Below are 10,349 nucleotides of genomic sequence, written 5' to 3'. Positions count from 1 at the left end.
TTGCCATCCAGCAAAGAGGACTCTATCTCTCTCTCTAGCACTTTTTTTTAACTTAACCTCTTAAAAGTATAATGTATAGCCCTAACTGGTTTGGCTCAGTGGATAGAGCCTTGGCCCGTGGACTGAAGGGTCTCGGGTTTGATTCCAGTCAAGGGCACATACCTAGGTTACAGACTCCATCCCTGGCTCCTGTTGGGGTATGTGCAGGAAGCAACCATTCGATGTGTCTCTTTCACATCATTGTTTCTCTCTCTCTCTCTCTCTCTCTCTCTCTCTCTCTCTCTCTCTCTCTCTCTCTCTCCCTCCTTCCCCCCCTTCTCTACTCTCAATGAAAATCAATGGGAAAATGTCCTCAGGTGAAGATTAACAACAATAACAAAAGAAGTGTGATGTAAACACACACATCTTAAATGTTCAGCTTGATATACAGCTTGATAGATTTTTTTTTCATAATACCCAGTTAATCACTACACAGATCAAGATATAGAACATTACTGGCACCTTATACCCCCTCCAAGATTCCCATAATTTTTCTGATGAAATAAATTCTCCACTTATCTTTATTTTCTTAAGCATGTTAATCAGAGTTACTTTTACGTTCTTGTCTAATAATCACCCTGAGGTCTAAGTATATTGTATGTTTCTTCTTTTGGTTTCTGTCATTTGACCCCATTTGTTCATATACTGGTAAAATTTTTATTGAATGTCAGACATTGTGTATGAAAAATTATAAGGCACTGGTTGATGATATTTTCATCCAAAGGGGATTTAATTCTGTCTGGAAGGCAAATAGAATACTGGTATTTTCAGATCCATTTGATCTGGTTGAGGGTGGGTTTTAGGTTTTGTTAGGTTTGACCTTTTTTTTTTTTTTTTTTTTTTTATAAATCTTTATTGTTCAGATTATTACATTTGTTCCTCTTTTTTCCCCCCATAACTCCCCTCCTTCCAGCTCCCACCCCACCCTCCACCCTCACTCCCCACCCACTGTGTTCATCCATAGGTGCATGATTTTTGTCCAGTCACTTCCCGCATCTCCCACACCCCTTTTCCCCCAAGAATAGTCAGTCCATTCCCTTTCTATGTCCCTGATTCATTATAGTCACCAATTCATTCTGTACATCAGGTTATTTATTCACTTGATTCTTAGATTCATTTGTTGATAGATGCATATTTGTTGTTCATAATTTGTATCTTTACCTTTTTCTTCTTCTTCCTCTTCTTAAAGGATACCTTTCAGCATTTCATATAATACTGGTTTGGCGGTGATGAACTCCTTTAGCTTTTCCTTATCTGTGAAGCTCTTTATCTGACCTTCAATTCTGAATGATAGCTTTGCTGGATAAAGTAATCTTGGTTGTAGGTTCTTGGTATTCAGCACTTTGAATATTTCTTGCCATTCCCTTCTGGCCTGCAAAGTTTCTGTTGAGAAATCAGCTGACAGTCGTATGGGTATTCCCTTGTAGGTAATTGAGCCTCTTTCTCTTGCTGCTTTTAAGATTTTCTCTTTGTCTTTTGCTCTTGGCATTTTAATGATGATGTGTCTTGGTGTGGTCCTCTTTGGATTCCTTTTGTTTGGGGTTCTCTGCGCTTCTTGGACCTGTAAGTCCATTTCTTTCTCCAGGTGGGGGAAGTTTTCTGCCATTATTTCTTGAAATAGGTTTTCAATATCTTGCTGTCTCTCATCTTCTGGCACTCCAATGACTCTGATATTAGTCCGCTTAAAGCTGTCCCAGAGGCTCCTTACACTATCTTCACACTTTCGGATTCTTTTTTCATTTTGCTTTTCCAATTGGGTGTTTTTTGTCGAATCTTTGGTTTGATTCTTGTGCTCCTCTGGTCTGCTATTGGGTATAATATTCTTTATTTCAGTCCGTGTATGCTTACTTTCTAATTTCTTTATCGTAGCATCGAGGGTCTCATTAGTTTTTGTGAGGCTCTGCACAAATTTATGGCAAGCCCTCAAAATTGTGATTCTTAGCTCCATATCCTCCATTTCTGTCATGTTTTTTTGTCTCCGCATCTTTTATGCTTTCTTGGTGCACCCCCTTGAGGTCTCTGTGCGCAGTCTTGTTCTAGCCAAGCCTTAATTGTTGTAGTTAACACTAGAGGGATTTGACCACCAGGCCGACTGGCTGTGGAAATCAGCTGTGGGAAAACTTCAGTCCTCAGGGGAGGCGCTAGTCCAGCCCTTGCCTGAGGCGATCGGCAAATGGCTGTGGGCAGGGTTTGGGCGGGGCGGGCTCAACAGGGCGGGGGGAGGGAGCAGCTATGGCCGCTCTCAGTCCGTCCCCAGGGGCTCTGCCTCTCTGTCCCAGCAATCGCTGCAAACCTCGGAGGGGCCGTAGCCAGACAGTCCCGCTTCTCCCGTTTGAGTCTGGGTCCCTAGAGACTCGCCCGGATCTGGAGCCCAGAGTCTGAGACTCACTCCTGATTGAAAACGACAATCGCGCCCTCAGCCGCCAGCCCGCTTTGCGCGCGCACCCTCACACTGCACCGCCGTACCTTTAAATTTTCCACACTGCGCCTCCGCTGAGCGTCGGAATGCTGTTGTTTTTGCTTCTAGTTGAAGAGTCTCTCCTCAGCCAGCCTTCCTGTGGTTCTGGTTGATGTCCGCTCCGACTTTTAGTTGTATTTTTGAAGTGGTTGTCCACGGCGGCAATCTCCGGTGTTTACCTATGCCGCCATCTTCGATTCCTCCAGGTTTGACCTTTTTATCGTTTGTTCTTATTCCCATGGCAGAGTCCTTGGGAGTCTCCACTGTACCAAGAGCCTTCAATCTTGTTGGACCCCAAACTTCAGCCTCTATCTGTTCATCCAATGGAAATGGTAAACCCCAACTTCTCCCCACCCAGTGAGATGGTCCCTGTTCTCCACAGTCACATTTTCCTCCAGCTGTACTCCCCACACCATTAATGGGTAGAGCTAAAGGCAAGTGTGGGGCATCTTTCCAGGATTCTCTACAGGATTTTGACCACTCAAATCCTGTCTGCCTTGGTTGTTCTTTTATGCCTTTCAATAGTTGTTTTATTTTATTTACACCTCATAAGGAGGGAAAAATCTATATTTATCCAGAATATCCCCACAGAATTCCCCTTAGGTCCCATGACAGAGATTGCTTAAAAGAGTCAATGATGCCCAGCCTGCAAAGCTCAGTGGTTGAGTATCGACCTATAAACCAGGAGATCACAGTTCGATTTCTGGTCCGAGCACATGCCCATGTTGTGGGCTCAGTCCCCAGTGAGGGGCGTGCAGAAGGCAGCCTATTGATGATTCTCTCTCATCACTGATGTTTCTTTCTCTCTCCCTTCCTCTCTGAAATCAATTTAAAAAAAAAAAAGTCAGTGACAAGAGGAAGGAAACCATCACACATAGTTTAGATCAACTTGGGCACATGGGAGGATGGGCATCTGAACCAAATTGAGACTCTGCCAGAAAAAAAAAAAAATGGAAGACTAGAATTCCAGAGTATCTATAATAATAAAAGCATAATATGCTAATTAGACCGGATGTTCTTCCAGAAGAAGCCAGGGCTGCGAGGGAAGCCTGGATCCCGGGTGCCGGAGGGAAGCTGGTGCCAGCAGCCAGGGGAAGGAAGGCTTACTATTGCATGAATTTCGTGCGTCAGGCCTCTAGTTTATTTATAGTGATGGTTTTCCTTACAAGGACTATCACATACTTGGATTGCATGGGATTTCCTACAACCTTAATCTTCTCCAGATACACCCACCTTCTGATTTAGGATCTTCCTTTCTGCCTTGATTCCATTATTTTGCAAGTTCTTCTGGTTCCATTCTCTGGCTGCCTTTTTATCCCCAATCTAAAATATGAGGCTCCATTGTGAATCAGTAGATTTAAATGCAATATTCTTATGTGAAACCAAAATAACATTAAAAATTGTTTTTAAATGTATTATAAAATGGAAATGATATACAATTTTCTTCTCAATATTAATAACTGCAAAAGGTATTTTAAAATTTTCCATTGGAAGTTTATAATACAGAAATCCATGTAAATTATTTACAATTGGTTATATGTATAATCTTGTTTTAAACAAATAAACACTTGGTCATTATAGGATGTTTGAAAAATTATAGAAATGCACAAGGAAGAAAAAAAATTAGCCTCAATCTCACCATCCTGGGATATACCTTGTTAACTTTTCAGAGAATATTCATCTGATGTTTCCTCCTGTGTATGTGTGTGTGTGTGTGGCGGGGGGGGGGGGGGGGGGGGGGGGGTTGCACACATATATACACAATTAAAATAGTTTTAACATGGTGGGCATTGCATACATTTTCAAAACAAACTTTTTGTTTTAAAATTTATTGAATTTTTCTTTAAGTTGCAGAGAATGACTATAGTATTAGACTCTTGTAAAAGTGGTAACTCCTTGATAAATGTTTTAACAATGCCTTTCTCCATTTAAATCATATGACCACATATCCTAGGAGTTTTGAAGGAAAAATAAAGATAAATTTTGAGTCAGGTCACAATGAAAACAAACAAGGAATTCAAGAATAATCTCTTGAGTGTCACATGGCCATGTTTTCTACTTCACGGCAAACCTTTGAAAAGATTAAACTGTGACATTTGCAGATGGAGCATCCAGAGCTCCTCCTGTTTTATTTCACTAACGTTTGAAGAACGTTGGTGGTCTTGTACGAGAACCTGAATAGAGAGAGGAAGTGGCCAGCATCAGGGAATAGCCTAGGAAAAGAAAACATGATTTCCTTTCTTGCACCAGAAAATATAGCTGCTCAGCCAAGATTAGTCTTTCTCGTGCCAAACCATTTATTAGGCTATAAAAATAAAATATTAAAACTTTATTTTTCTTTCTGTACTTAAAAAAATCATTTACTGTATATGACTTATATATTATATTAATTAATACAGTAGGATACATACATACTTTATAAATAAATACCAGTAAGTAGATGTATATTGGGGCTATCTAAAATTTCAAGTGTATTTACACAAAAAATATAACATATTTTTTAAAACAATATTTTTTAAAAACCTTTTTCATCATAAGAGTACACAATCAAAACATGTGGAGATTACTGTTTACTTTTCCTCCAAATCATGTCTTTACTGGAGTTTTGCAAGAGATTTTAAGCGGTGGAGTCTCAGATCCTCACTGGAAAAGGCAGTGTTTAAAATGACGTTTTATATATGTCTTTCTGGCAATGAAACTAATTACTGAGTAGAGTCTAGCTAAGGAAAAAAAACCTTCCCCAACCCCTTCCTTGTGCTAATCTGGAAGGTCCATTCCTTCATTCAGCATTTATTTTTATTTTGTTTTGTTTTGTTTTGTTTTGCTTTAATTCTTTATTGTTTAAAGTATTACATATAGTATTATATATGTCTCCTTCCCCCCCCCCCATTGACCTCTACCCAGCCACTCCCACCCCCCAGCATTAAGACCTCACCTCCCTAGTGTCTGTGTCCATTGGTTATGCTTAATATGCATGCATACAAGTCCTTAGGTTGATCTCTCACCCCACCCCTCTCCTCTCCCCTGCTTTCCCTCTGAAGTTTGACGGTCTGTTCGATGCTTCTCTGTCTCTGGATCTATTTTTGAACCAAGATTCATCAGTTTATGTTGTGCATTTTTTCCCACAAATGAGTGAGATCATATGATATTTATCTTTCTCTGACTGGCTTATTTCACTTAGCATAGTGCTCTCCTGGTCCATCCATGCTGTTGCGAATGGTAAGAGTTCTTTCTTTTTTACAGCAGTGTAGTATTCTATTGTGTAGATGTACCACTGTTTTTTAATCCACTCATCTGCTATGGGCACTTAAGCTGTTTCCAAATCTTAGCTATTATACATTGTGCTGCTATGAACATAGGGGTGCATATGTCCTTTCTGATCGGTGTTTCTGATTTCTTAGGATATATTCCTAGAAGTGAGATTACTGGGTCAAATGGGAGTTTCATTTTTAACTAGACCACCAAATTACACCATACACAAAATAAACTCAAAATGAATAAAGGACTTAAATGTAAGACGGGAAACCATAAAAATCTTAGAATAATCCATAGGCAGCAAAATATCAGACATATGTCGTAGCAATATTTTTACCAATACAGCACTTAGGGCAATGGAAACTAAGGAGAAAATAAACAAATGGGATTACATAAAAATAAAAAGCTTCTGCACAGCAAAAGAAACCATCAACAAAACAACAAGAAAGCCCACTACATGGGAGGACATATTTACCAATGTTATATCTGATAAGAGCCTAATCTCCAAAATTTATAGGGAACTCATACATCTTAACAAAAGGAAGATCAACAATCCAATCAAAAAATGGGCAAAGGACTTAAGTAGACACTTTTCAAAAGAGGACATAGAGAAGTCCAAGAGACATATGCAAACATGCTCAAAGTCACTAATCATCCAAGAGACGCAAATCAAAACAACAATGAGGTACCACCTCACACCTGTCAGAATGGCTATCATCCACAAATCAACAAATGACAAGTGCTGGCGAGGATGCAGAGAAAAAGGAACACTCGTGCACTGCTGGTGGGAATGCAGACTGGTGCAGCCACTGTGGAAGACAGTATGGAGTTTCTTCAAAAAATTAAAAATGGAACTTCCATTTGACCCAGTAATCTCATTCAGCATTTATTGAGTACCACTCCACATAGAGCACAGTGAGGAATCACAGGATTAAGACATGGTCCAGATGAGAAACTATAGTTCAAGTAAAAGTGAGGGGGGAACTCTTAGTTCAGGCTGCGGATGCAGGAAAAGGTTTCCAAGTGGAGGAGAGGCCCATAGGCGAGGCAGTGCTGGGTCAACCTGGATAAGGAACAAAACAGAGCCAGAGCTGTTTGCTCTGTTGGAGGGGAAAAAAAATAACCTCAAAGAGGCAAGATGCCAGGTACTCGGCGTGATAGAAAGAACAGTAGATTGGACTGGAATGGAGATCATAAGGTTCTAAGATATTGTGCTAAAGAGTCTGAGCAACAGCCTGTGAGAGAGTTGTTACCGCCCCCATTCTTCTACATGGAGAAACAGACTCAGAGGTCAGTCATAATGTGGGTGTAGAGCAGAGCTGGCCTCTCACCCAATGATTTTTCACTTTTAATTTATAACTCTTAGGAATATCAAAAATGCCATAAAAATGCGTTTTTGAAAAAAAAAAAAACACACACAACATAAAAAATGCTCTTTTTTGTTGCATTATTGGTTAACTGTCATGTGGGTTTGCCCTGGCCGGGTAGTTCAGTCGGTTAGAGCATCTTCCCAGCACGCTCAGGCTGTGGTTCGACCCCAGTCAGGGCACATATATAAAAATCAGGCAATGAATACATGAATAAGTGGAACAACAATTCTGCAGAATTGTTGGAAGTATTAGAGATATAAACTACCCATAAAGTCCCTGTCACATAGTAAGCACTCAACAAATTGTTGCTATTATTGTTATTTTCTATTTTAATTTTTTAAAAACTCTGTTACACTTCCTGACAAATAGCCACTTTGTTGAACGGAACCCGTGCAATCTGTGAATCTGTTCTATAGCCATATAATTTTTTCAACCCTTGTACATTAAAATTAAATACAGAATAATCCTGTAGATATGGGGAACTTCAGCTCAGTTGTTTCATAGCTGTGAAAAATGTCACCATTTATTTAATAACTAATGTCAAAATAGGGTTAAAGCAACCTACACAATAGTAGAGAAGTTGGGTTTAAATAAATCTGTCTGTTTCTGCTTAATTTCCTCAACTTTCCGGTAGAATGAACAGTTTTATTAGAAAGTCATCAGGAGAATGATGGCATTGGCAGTGGCCCGGGCAGCTTGGGATGAGTGTGAGCGACAGAATCGGCAGGATTCTTCAGAGGCTGTCCCTGCTCTCCTCCGTCACTCAGTCTGCAGTCTCGGCCCATTTGAGGAGGAATGTTGGTGTTACAGCAGTGGCATTTAATAAGGAGCTTGATCCTGTACAGAAACTCTTTGTGGACAAGGTTAGAGGACACAGAACTAAGCGACAGTCAGCTGGGGGACCTGCTGGTACTGGCCCCGAGTATCGGCAAGCGTAGAAGCAAATGTATGGTAAGGCAGACATGACTGTGTTCCCTGACTTCAGACTCGAAGAGCCCAAATTGGAAGTCATTGAAAAACCCCATTCTTAAAGAAGTGTACATCTTATCTGGTAATGTGTCCTAGATAAGTTGTACAACTGATCAGAAATATCAGAATAAACATACATTTCAACAACTGTCAAATATTCTTTTATTCTGATTCCAAATACATTATTTGGTGATGTTGGGGGGCAGGGAAGGAAATAATCAATGTGAGATTCTTTTTTTTTTCTATGCATTCTCTCTACCTTCCCTACATAGACCTTCTTAATGTCGATGATTCTTACTGGGTTCTTCACAGATAGCAATGAAGTGTAAGCAGAGTATTACTGCATTCTTCATTCAGTGGGGAAATGGATTTGATGGGGACACTGGATTTGGAGTTCCCACTTGGGGCGATGTGGATAATTTAGAAAAAAAAATAGAAAATGTGGCAAACTAAACAGTATCTTCGGAGAACTAATCCCTCTCAGAAAAGACCAGCAGAGTCATTCTTTTGCTTGGATCTTATTTTGTTAGAGACATAAATCTCAGTTATAAAATCAGCTGAGGATTCTGCTACACAGCTTCACAAAGCACACACTTGTCAGCTTCACAAAGTTTCTGTACACTCAGAGCATCCTACTCATTCCCCATTCCCTCGGGAATTTCTCATCAGAGGCCTGAAAGATGTCACTTAATTGGGTTCATGATCCCCATTTTGTTTTTTCTCTAAACAGTTCTCCTAAGAGTGCTAATTTATGCATTCTGTTTCAGTAGAGGCTTTAACACTAAAAATGTCAAATCATTACCCACATAATTTTTGTCACTTATCAGCAAAGTCTCAGCGAGCCAGCCCTATTCACCTGAAAAGTTCGCAGGAGATGTGTCCCAGCTTCTTCGCCGTCACCCTGCTGAAAGCCAGCACCCCGCCAATTCTGTGTGCAAATCTCAACCTGCAGGCGCACATTACCTTTTCACCTTCAACTCCCCCTCCCAAAAGGCAAGTTTCATCCTGCTTCTTAGTACACGTTAGTTAATCCTAAACAGCCCAATCTCTTTTGCCTTTGTATCAGCAACACAGTTTCCCCAAAATTGTTTGCTTTTCTAGTAAAAAGGATTGTTTTAATGGAAATATCCCATATTGTAAAGGTCTCTTACTTTGTAACAAGCGCCTTTTCATGGGCCCCTTTGAAGTTTGCTGAGCCTGGGCCTGTCTCCAGGGTGGGAGGACTCTGGGGTCCCACAGACATTAGCGTTTTCCCGCTGCAGTGAGACTGGCAACCTGAGGTCAAGGTGTGGACCCTGCAGACTCTACAGCAGAACCCCAATTCGAGGCTGGTGAATGCATGGGTCTACATAGCCCACTCCATGCTCCACTCAAATGCCACCTCCCTTACGTGACGCCTTTCCTGACCACCCTTTCTGAGATCACACCTTCCCATCCACCTTCTCTGCTTTATTTTTATCCTTATCACTCATTCCTGTCTAATGCACTATGCAGTTTGAAAACATACCCTATTACCTGCCTGCTTTTTAAAACGTAAGCCCCATCATGGCAGGAGCTTTCATCCTTTTTGTTCATTCCAGTATCTCTGGCACCTAGAATAGTGCATGGTACGTGTTAGGTGCCCAGTGAACATTTGTTGAATAAGTGAGTGCATTAATGAAGACAGAGAGCAGGCCCAGGGCCATTCACTGCCATTCCAGACTGCCCTCGGCCAAGGACGCCCAGCTCGTCCTTCTCCAAGGGCCGTGTAGTTCTCAGTCATGGAACCTCCACAGACTCTGGTTGGCCCCTGAAAGCCTGGAGCCTGCTGGATTGTCTCTTCATTGGGCAGGGACTCGGCTGGGGGTGCAACAGGTATTTCTTGGTTCTTTATATGCATAAGTTGAATACATCAAGCTTCACCCTCCTATGGATACAAACAAGATTATATTTACATTGAAATAGAAACCATAAGGGGTCTTAGCTTCTACCACCTCCCACTTGCTATAATTGCAGGATCTCTACACATCTCCCTAAATTTATTTCTGTTTACATTCTTCCATGTCAGCTTTGCCAAGGCCCTTGCCCAACATTCCTGCTGCCAGTGTCCTCTTGAGAAAGGTCCCACCAGGCCCAGCACCTGAGCCACCTTGGAGTCTCCTCTTCTCAGCACCGCAGATTCCTGTGGGCTCTGGGAGTGAGGGAAGGAGGGCAAGCAGCTCTGTTTCTCCTCGAGACTTTAGTGACCACAGCTGCTTCTGGGCCTGGGTCTGCACGTG

General features: G+C 41.3%; 1 pseudogene; it reads left to right on the top strand.

The window, feature by feature from the left end:
• The first annotated feature begins 7,823 nt into the window (after positions 1 to 7,823).
• Positions 7,824 to 8,153, top strand: LOC139002457 (ATP synthase-coupling factor 6, mitochondrial pseudogene; annotated as a pseudogene).
• Positions 8,154 to 10,349: the final 2,196 nt, after the last annotated feature.

The sequence above is a fragment of the Myotis yumanensis genome, unplaced genomic scaffold (assembly GCF_028538775.1).
Source record: "Myotis yumanensis isolate MYYU_CA2020_CCGP unplaced genomic scaffold, mMyoYum1.0.hap1 SCAF_2, whole genome shotgun sequence".
Taxonomy (NCBI): Eukaryota; Metazoa; Chordata; class Mammalia; order Chiroptera; family Vespertilionidae; genus Myotis; species Myotis yumanensis.
The sequence above is the reverse complement of the archived record's forward strand: the minus strand, read 5'-3'. Positions and strand labels throughout refer to the sequence as shown.